The 11,046-nt window shown below is 41.6% G+C and overlaps 1 pseudogene; it reads left to right on the top strand.

Annotated features, from left to right (window-relative positions):
- The first annotated feature begins 284 nt into the window (after window positions 1–284).
- On the top strand, window positions 285–8,653 carry LOC124034898 (annotated as a pseudogene).
- Window positions 8,654–11,046: the final 2,393 nt, after the last annotated feature.

Here is an 11,046-nt window from a genome sequence, read left to right as displayed (position 1 = left end):
TTTTGGCAGAGATCGTGTGTAAATCTTTTTTTGAATCCAAAACGATGGATTTCAACACTCACACTTGCTCAGTGTCACGGGATTAGTTACATGTTGTCAGTAAGTACATATCAGTACCATGAGCTGGACCAGCTCTTAGGGCCATGTAGGCTCGAAACCAACCAATGGTTGAAACTACTGGCTCTGTCATTGCCTACTACTACACAGCTGAATCTCACTGACTTACAGAACATATTAACTGAAGACGACATAGGCGATGAAACTTGGGAAAGCATTCATTTACAATGGAAGAAGTGAAGTGGGCAGGGGGACTGTTGGGCAATGTGAGCACAGGCGAGGGACGTGAGCACGGGCGAGGGACGTGAACAGGGCGTGACCAAAGTTGGGGAAAGCAAAACTTTATGCAAATACACTGTGACATTGCTGCGCTATTGACCAATCAATGCTCACTATAGCTTCCAGACCCTACTGGATTGATTGTGGATACCTAGCAGTACCTAACATGCTTGCTAGCTTGCAAGCAGCCAAACGAGGGGAAAGCTAGTGTGGAGTGGTGAAATGCAAGTGCTAGTCAATACGTACTTTGAGTCGTACTTTGAGTTGTGGCATGTACAGTAGTAATAGTATGTGACTTAATGAATTTCATTAACACCTGGGGCCTCTGTTCCATGGTGTGCTATAAAATATTCATTAGTTTGTCAAATTACATTCATTTTTTGTTTTCTGGAATTAAATTGTTATGAATTGAAATATCAAAAGTTTGATGTTTAGATTAATCATGGTATTTTCTCTCTTCATGTTGGGCAGGCTAGATTGCAGTTAGTCAGATAGTCCATACATTTTTAGAGTGAGGAAATCCAAACACAAACTTACAATGATTGTGTATGTTTGGCCACTGCCAAATGTGTGCGGTCTGCAGCCGCTTGTACACAAAATGATGAGAGAATTAAGCTACAGTGGACCACACAGTTAGCACCTGATACGCATATCGAGCACGCACAATAATGTCTCATCCTGTTAAAACAACGCAAAGAACAAGAAGAAAATGTAATGCTAGATCAAGCTCTATGAAGCTGTTCAATCCACTGACCGCTGGTTTGCAGTCTATGCTAAAACAGGCTGATATGTCACTGCCTCTCATGGTACTTGGACCTGCCTAGTGCCAGTCTTCTCGCAGAGTGTATCCAGTCATCAGACCCTGCTGCAATTGGCTTAGCTGGAGGTCGAACTGCACTCATTAGACCAGTCTCCAACTTCAGAGAACTTCCACTCCTGGAATCCGGTGAGTAACATACAGTATCCTGGCTTGGGGCGCTCTGAGACTGCAATATGAGGCTGATGTTTGGGATATTCCCAAAGTGTGGCTCCTGTATAACCTTCTCTGGAATCACCTTGGCTCTCTGTACCCTCACCCTGCTCCTAGTGGCTCTCAGCGGCTGAAAGCGAGAAGACGGGAGCGGCCCCAAAAGGCACTCTGCCCTTCAGGGCCGACCCCGTTGCCCTGGTGGGTAACCTGTTCCAGATCCACCTGTCACTGACGTGTCTCCGTCTGCAGTACGGAGATGTCTTCCAAATGCATGTGGACTCCCTTGTGGTGGTGGTGCTGCAAGGCTATGCCACCATTAACCTCTTGCTCCTACCTGACACGCAGGCGTCCCATCTAGACATCTGGAAATGCAAATGCGCTACGCTAAATGCTAATAGCACTCGTTAAAACTCAAACGTTCATTAAAATACACATGCAGGGTATTGAATTAAAGCTACACTCGTTGTGAATCCAGGCAACAAGTCAGATTTTTAAAATGCTTTTCGGCGAAAGCATGAGCAGCTATTATCTGATAGCATGTAACACCCCAAAAGAGCCGCAGGGGACGTAAACAAAATAATTAGCATAGTTGGCGCTACACAAAACGCACAAATAAAATATAAAACATTCATTACCTTTGACCATCTTCTTTGTTGGCACTCCTAGATGTCCCATAAACACTATTGGGTCTTTTTTTCCGATTAAATCGGTCCATATATAGCCTAGATATCGATCTATGAAGACTGTGTGATCAACAAAATAAATAGTGTTTTATAACGTAACGTCATTTTTTTAAATTAAAAAAGTTGACGATAAACTTTCACAAAACACTTCGAAATACTTTTGTATGTCACGCCTTGGTCATTGTATTTTGTGTTTTCGTTATATGTTTGGTTAGGCCAGGGTATGACATGGGTTTATATGTTGTATTTTCGTATTGGGGTTTGTAGTATTTGGGATCGCGGCTGATTAGGGGTGTTGTATAGGCTTGGCTGCCTGAGGCGGTTCTCAATCAGAGTCAGGTGATTCTCGTTGTCTCTGATTGGGAACCGTATTTAGGTAGCTTGAGTTTCACTTTGTATTTCGTGGGTGATTGTTCCTGTCTCTGTGTAGTTTCACCAGATAGGCTGTAATTAGGTTTCACGTTCCGTTTGTTGTTTTGTATTTTGTATCGTTATTTCATGTGTCACTTTTTCTATTAAAGTCATGAGTAACCACTACGCTGCATTTCGGTCCGACTCTCTTTCCACAAACGAAGAACGCCGTTACATGTAATGCAACTTTAGGTATTAGTAAACGTTAATAATCTATCAAATTGATCACGAGGCGATGTATATTCTATAGCTGTACGTCTGGAAATAATGTCCGGGTAAATCTCAACCAAAATATCCGGTCGGAGACCTGAAGAAATGGGCTGTCTCTTCTTTGTTTGACCAAGAAACAAAGCCTAGGCAAATGACAAGACTGTTGACATCGTGTGGAAGCTGCAACCTCGGCCCCATTTAATGTGGATCACCTTTATCAATCGGTTGAAGTGGCGCATGGATATATTTTTCCATTTTCAGTGATCAGATTTTCCTGCACTTTTCGATGAAACGCACGTTCTGTTATAGTCACAGCCGTGATTTAACCAGTTTTATAAACGTCTGAGTGTTTTCTATCCACACATACTAATCATATGCATATACTATATTCCTGGCATGAGTAGCAGGGTGCTGAAATGTTACGCGATTTTTAACAGAATGTTCGAAAAAGTAGGGGGTAGGAGTAACAGGTTAAACAGGCGCTGGTACGGCATGGGGAGGCTTTTGCCAGACACCCTGACCTCTTCACCTTCTCCGCCGTGGGCCAATGGCACCAGCATGACCTTCAGTGAGTACGGCGCTGCCTGTGCACTTCACAGGAAGCTGTGCAAGAACACCCTGCTCTCCTTCTTGCAGGCAGAGCCGCGGGACCCTGGCACCATCTGTCTGCTAAAGGAGCACGAGTTCCTGACTATTGTGCACATCAACAACGAGGTGTTGCGGATCTTCGCTGCAGGAATCCTGGCCGACTTCTTTCCTGTGTTCCGCTACCTGCCGAGCCCGTCTCTGAGGAAGATGGTCGAGCACATCAAGAGAATGTGGAACACAACATCGAGGAGCACCTGTAGACATTTGAAAAGGTATGAACCACACCTGGGTCATGCAAATTAGAGCACGCCACAGAAATAGTTTAAAACAGAAAAAAGCGGGGAATTTTTTAAATGTAAATATGCTTAAATCATACTTCATGAGTATATTTAAATGATCTAAATTGGAACAATTTTGAATACATTTAATGTCCAGTTTATTATTTTTTTTATTGGCATTTAAATATATTAAATAAATGTAAAGATATCTAAATTGGGACACTTTTTTGTACTTCAGTATATTTTAGTATATTAGATAAAGAGCAAAACAAATATATGTTGAATTCACCTTAAGGATATTTTATTTATATTTCTCATAAATTATAAATATACCAAAATGGTATTTTGAATTAGAATTCCTGTATTTTCTTTACAAAAAAGTGTATTTATAATTTACCTTTACAAATACACTGCTACTCATTAACCACATTAGTTAAAAATCAAATCAAATCAAATCAAATCAAATTTTATTTGTCACATACACATGGTTAGCAGATGTTAATGCGAGTGTAGCGAAATGCTTGTGCTTCTAGTTCCGACAATGCAGTGATAACCAACAAGTAATCTAACTAACAATTCCAAAACTACTGTCTTATACACAGTGTAAGGGGATAAGGAACATGTACATAAGGATATATGAATGAGTGATGGTACAGAGCAGCATACAGTAGATGGTATCGAGTACAGTATATACATATGAGATGAGTGTGTAGACAAAGTAAACAAAGTGGCATAGTTAAAGTGGCTAGTGATACATGTGTTACATAAGGATGCAGTCGATGTTGTAGAGTACAGTATATACATATGCATATGAGATGAATAATGTAGGGTAAGTAACATTATATAAGGTAGCATTGTTTAAAGTGGCTAGTGATATATTTACATCATTTCCCATCAATTTCCATTATTAAAATGGCTGGAGTTGGGTCAGTGTCAATGACAGTGTGTTGGCAGCAGCCACTCAATGTTAGTGGTGGCTATTTAACAGTCTGATGGCCTTGAGATAGAAGCTGTTTTTCAGTCTCTCGGTCCCAGCTTTGATGCACCTGTACTGACCTCGCCTTCTGGATGATAGCGGGGTGAACAGGCAGTGGTTCGGGTGGTTGATGTCCTTGATGATCTTTATGGCCTTCCTGTAACAACGGGTGGTGTAGGTGTCCTGGAGGGCAGGTAGTTTGCCCCCGGTGATGCGTTGTGCAGTCCTCACTACCCTCTGGAGAGCCTTACGGTTGAGGGCGGAGCAGTTGCCGTACCAGGCGGTGATACAGCCCGCCAGGATGCTCTCGATTGTGCATCTGTAGAAGTTTGTGAGTGCTTTTGGTGACAAGCCGAATTTCTTCAGCCTCCTGAGGTTGAATAGGCGCTGCTGCGCCTTCTTCACGACGCTGTCAGTGTGAGTGGACCAATTCAGTTTGTCTGTGATGTGTATGCCGAGGAACTTAAAACTAGCTACCCTCTCCACTACTGTTCCATCGATGTGGATAGGGGGTGTTCCCTCTGCTGTTTCCTGAAGTCCACAATCATCTCCTTAGTTTTGTTGACGTTGAGTGTGAGGTTATTTTCCTGACACCACACTCCAAGGGCCCTCACCTCCTCCCTGTAGGCCGTCTCGTCGTTGTTGGTAATCAAGCCTACCACTGTTGTGTCGTCCGCAAACTTGATGATTGAGTTGGAGGCGTGCGTGGCCACGCAGTCGTGGGTGAACAGGGAGTACAGGAGAGGGCTCAGAACGCACCCTTGTGGGGCCCCGTGTTGAGGATCAGCGGGGAGGAGATGTTGTTGCCTACCCTCACCACCTGGGGGCGGCCCGTCAGGAAGTCCAGTACCCAGTTGCACAGGGCGGGGTCGAGACCCAGGGTCTCGAGCTTGATGACGAGCTTGGAGGGTACTATGGTGTTGAATGCCGAGCTGTAGTCGATGAACAGCATTCTCACATAGGTATTCCTCTTGTCCAGGTGGGTTAGGGCAGTGTGCAGTGTGGTTGAGATTGCATCGTCTGTGGACCTATTTGGGCAGTAAGCAAATTGGAGTGGGTCTAGGGTGTCAGGTAGGGTGGAGGTGATATGGTCCTTGACTAGTCTCTCAAAGCACTTCATGATGACGGAAGGTTACCTTGATTGACCAAGGCATCTTCTCTCTGTGGCTGGAGCACACAACTGCTTTGTAACCCATTTAAGAACTGTGCACCATTCACATTTCACACTTTAGTTGTTCGCATAATGGTAATAAATGAACATTTAAATAAAATGTGTAATGTGTTACATTTGAATGAGATAAATATGAGGAACAATATCATATTATAAATCTAAACTTCAACAGAAAAGGATGCTGGGGGATATGCACATTTCTGTGTTAATTCATTTTTGAAAGTATACTTGAAATATATTTTGTGGACATTTAAGCTAAATATACTTTTTGAAAGTATAAGTATATTTTTTTGTAATATGAAAAACTATACTCTCAGGAAGCATGTTCCTCCACTGTGCAATAAACAATCATTATCATTGTCAACTTTGCACTTTTCTGAACAGAATTTCAGAAAGTACTTCAAAACTCATTATTGGCACTGAAACTAGAGTGCCTTGTAAAAGTACTCATACCCCTTGGATTTATTCACATTTTGTTGTTACAAAGTGAGATTAAAATTGATTTGTAATTGTAATTGGTCATTTTTTGACAACAATCTACACAAAATGCTATAATGTCAAAGTGGAAGATTTATATTTATTTGTTTTCAAAAAGATTGATAGAAAGATTGAATAACTAAAATATAGTCGTTGCATAAGTTTTCAGCTCCATGAGTCAATATGCTAGAAACACCGTTGGCAGCAATTACAGCGTCTTTTTGGGTAAGTCTCTAAGAGTTTTACACACCCTTTATTCTTTTTCTAATGATTCAAGCTCTGTCAATATGTTGGTGTTCATGGTTAAACATCAATTTTCAAATCTTACCATAGATTTTCATGCAAATTTAAGTCAAAACTGTAACTTGGCCACTCATGAACAGTCTGTCTTCTTGGTAAGCAACTCCAGTGTAGATTTGGCCTTGCGTTTTAGGTTATTGTCCTGCTGAAAGGTGAATTCCTCTCCCAGTGTCTGAAGCAGGGTTTCCTCTAGGATTTTGCCTGTGCTTAACTCCATCCAGTTTTGTTTTATCCCAGAAAAAAGCTATGCTTGAAATAAGGAGGTGGTTACTCAGTGATGTGTTGTGTTAGATTTGCCCCAAACATATAGCTTTGTATTTAGGCCCCAAAAGTTTTTTTTGCAGTATTACTTTATCACAACAATGTTGTTGATCCATCCTCAGTTTCTCCCAATAATTTAATGATAGTGAACTTAAAGCCTGAAAAACAATTAATTTTTTAATTTTAATAAGTGTAGTAAAGGTAGATGATAGTATATTTATAGTATACTAAAAGACTGAAACAACTATCAATATAAAGTTAACTTTAATAAGTGTGTTGAAGTGTAAAGATATGAAGTGTATAGTATACTTAAGATATACTACAAAAATACCTCTCGTATTTAAAGTATATTATTTTAATATTTTGTATATTTAAGTATACTTGTTATATATTAAAATCAATTTTTTGGGGATGAACAGACCCTGAACACAGACAGTATGATATATCGCAATATTTATGTATGGTAACATATCCAATGGGATTTAGCCATTCTACTGTTACAGCTGGAGTCAGAGGTAGGAAATGTTGATAGATATGCTATTGAAACTATGGGCTAGAGGTGTATAATCTATCATGTGTATACAGTGAAAAGAACAAATTGCCGAGGATAGTTTTTGCAGACATCTCAACCTGGAGAGACATCTCAGAGTTTCATGTGTGACTTTGAGGCTGAACTTGGTAGATTAGTAAACCGTTAGATGAGATATGATCAGTGCTATCAGATGCTGGTACAGAGGCACAGAAACCCAGTCAGCCATTGAGGGATTTGTTTCAGAGGGATAGATTTTGCTGGGGGGGATACACAGAGAGTAAAGGACTAACGCAGGGGTAAAAGAAAGGAAGAGATGGGAGGGAGAGATAGTTTGAGGAGAGGTACATGTGGAAAAAGCAAGGTTACTTTTTGGAAAGCGTATTTTTGCTTGTGATTTTGCCTCTTCGGCTTGTATATGTGAAAAATGGAAATAGTTGGAAGCTGAAATCGAAGCTACAGTATAAGAGACCTATACTCTAGGACAGGACAGACCAGGCTAATATATAACGAACAAGGCTTTGTTCTTGTGCACAGTGTCTAAAACACTCTTTAATACTCTTTAATTAAGAATTATTCATCTGGTGGAAGCTCACATGTTTTCTGGAAGATTTCTCACTTACAGTCTCACTCTCACAATTTGAGGGTACATTTGATTAGTGGGTCGTGTGCTAACGTTTTGAAAGGATTCCATTTGATTGTGAGTGTATATGGAAATGTAATGGATGTATATAGGACCCAGATATAACCTGGCGTGGCAAGGTTAGGACTTGTCCTGCGCATTTCATCTGAATCTTAATAGCTGCAGGCATTAAGTAGAGTGTAAAGTAAAGTGTTAAGTAACGTTTTGATGATATGTGTGTTTCCAGGACTGTATCCGTGACATCACAGCTCTGGTTGCACTCTGTGAGGAGCGGCAGGCAGGAGGATGAGGACACAGCAGTGCTGTCCAACTCCCTCAAATCCAGATGAGTTCATTTTTTCTTCTGGAGGATCTGTATGCCTGGCAGGGATGGGTTAAAGAATGCCTTTGAACAGACCAGCACTGCGGAAATCTCGTTAAGTTGGCGCTCATCATACCATGGATACGATGATGGTAATAAAGAGGATTGTAAACTGATGCTACAGTTTTTAGTACACTTTTACATTTCAGGACTCGATACCGTCATAGCTGGTTTGCAGTGGAGCCTCTTTTACCACATCAAGTTTCCTGACATCCAGGTTTGCAACACACCAGGAGATCCTCCTGTATAGGAACCACACCTCCTCACTCCTCCTGACTGAACAGCACTCCTTCTAGAAAACTTCAATACCTTATGCCCTTATAGCGCTATATGGTCTTATTGTCTCCTCATACCTTGTCTCTTTGTACGTCTGCTTGGGTGTCTGCTTTACCTGCTACTTTACCTGCTAAGAATCATTCCTTTGTTTTATAAAAAAAATGGATGGGAGTTCAGCTGTTCTAGGAATGAACAGTCATTCCTGACAAACAGCATGTCCTGATGAGCTGCAGTACCGCCCAGTTTGATGGTGTAGATGGGCCGTCCGTGCAGTTCCATACAATGATCTGATCTTTCATAGACAGATCCCCCCCCCTCCCTTCTGTCCTGTCCTCAATGGCTAGAGACCATTGCTTGCCAGGGTGAAACGCAAAATGTCACTCTAATTTGCTTAAAGCCCAAGCTAGTTTTGATGTGGACTGAGAAAACTGGTCCAGTCTGTTCAGTAGGCAGGATGCATTCACAGAGAGAGAGAGAGAGAGAGAGAGAGAGAGAGAGAGAGAGAGAGAGAGAGAGAGAGAGAGAGAGAGAGAGAGAGAGAGAGAGAGAGAGAGAGAGATTTTGGATACTTGGACAGTCTACTCAGACAGACTCAAAGGGGATCACACACAGGGGTATTGCACCGTACGTGAATCACAGTCACACAAATCATCCCTTTATTTGAAGATGGGAACTCCAGAATAGATGGCAATAATCCAACAGTCTTTCTTTCTTCTTCGGTCTCACTTTTTCTGAACGACTTGGCAATGTATCTGATCCTTTTCTCTGCATTTTCACTTTCAGGTACAGTATCTTGTTGTCTTCACCCGAGACATTTAGTGTGTTGCCTTTGTATGGTTTAGGCGACCACATTGGCCCTGCCAGACTCCCACGGTTTGTGGACAAGACCAAGATGTCTGTTACCCGACGACTTCATATGCAAGGTGTTCCATCACGTATCCTACGTCCTCTTCACCATGCCACACGGGTGAGGCTCTGATAACACTCACAGTAACAACTTGTAATGTATATTTCTGCATGGTGCCTGTCTGCTAGTATGTGCAGATCAAAGTGTTAGCTCTGGGAATGGAATGTTGCTATTCACTCAGTTGGTCTCTTTTGTCCTTCTTTTCCTCCCACAGAAAACGTCACATACTTCATTCCTAAGGACACTTGTCTTCGTCAATCCGTATCAAGTTGATCATGACACGTGAGTGTTATCTGTATGCGTCTCACTTGCAGCGATGAGACAAGACTGTAACTACCAATTGGATACCAAGAAATTGGGGAGAAAAAGGAGTAAATAAAAATATAAGAAATGCGAATTTCTGTTTCCAAGTTGCAAAACATTTTCCGTTGTGTGCCCTAATGAACACAACTCTCTTGTGGTTGTGACGACCCTCCCACTCTGTCTGCCGTATTCTGTCTTTGTTCTTGTTTCCTTATTAGGATGCCGGTGGGCGGAGTTGAGAGGGTCGTCAGCTACATGGGAAACACCTGGGCCAGGTGTCTCCCAGGATAAATAGACCTCTTCCACATTCATGGAAGAGACTCTCTCCATGCAGACACCTTTTGTGGATTGTGTTGTGGTTCTTGGTGGCCGTTTGTTTGTTTGCTTTGGCACCTTTCATCACCCTGCATTATCACATTCATGCAAAACACTCACTTACACTACTGATTACTGATTACACACACCATTGTATATTATACTTAGTTGCTTTAGTTAATAAATACATATTTTGCTACTCCTCATCTCCACGTTGTCTCCCTTTGTTACGGGCTTTGAGCCGGTTCGTGACATGGTGGTCATCACTGGTTGGTTGTCGTTTTACTCCAACTGGTTTTGACCGTCAGTGGCAGTGGCGTCATTATCCCTGTAATGCAAACACAGTTGCAAGCTGTCAGAGTCAAGACAGAGTTGAGCCGATACACAGTGAGCAGCCATATCCAAGGATTTGTCCAGAGTCATTTCCTCATTGGTAATAGAATTGATTGATATTGATATTTACCTAGAAGCATGTCATGTGCTATTTTAGTGGTTTAAGATCAGCCTATTCTATATATAACTTAAGTACTTTTATGATATCTGAATACAATGAAAGAATATCTATGCATTCCAAGATTTGGAAAAGAGTATTGTACAGGGTCATCCCCAGTATTATTTTGACTATTAGGGATGGTGATTGGTCCTTCTACCTTCATCAAGTGGAATGAGTTTAGAAATGCCTTTTATTTATACCCCTATCTGGTTATTAATCACAACTAAATGCTTAGGAAGACGGGGAGTGTTGTTTTAGATAAGAGCCTTGGGCACCACGCAGCGTTCACTCAGGGTTCATTCCTACCAGTCTCATTCTTCCCCTCCTCTTCATCTGTAACTCCGGGGTTTAAAGAGATCTCTCTATCTCCCTTTCTCTCCCCAATCCCCATCTGAAGTAGTTTCCAGGGCTACTCATAGATAGAGTAGAGTTGCCTTTTTACCAAATGCTCTCCCGTCTCTCCAACAGACCGATTAGACACAGTCTTTGGATCTATCAGACTTATTCCAGGGAGGTTAAGAGGACAGAAGACACACGTCTGAGAAATTCAAATTTGGA

Source organism: Oncorhynchus gorbuscha, linkage group LG05, assembly GCF_021184085.1.
Source record: "Oncorhynchus gorbuscha isolate QuinsamMale2020 ecotype Even-year linkage group LG05, OgorEven_v1.0, whole genome shotgun sequence".
NCBI classification, from domain to species: Eukaryota; Metazoa; Chordata; class Actinopteri; order Salmoniformes; family Salmonidae; genus Oncorhynchus; species Oncorhynchus gorbuscha.
Note: the sequence above shows the minus strand (reverse complement) of the source record. Positions and strands in the feature narration are given on the sequence as shown.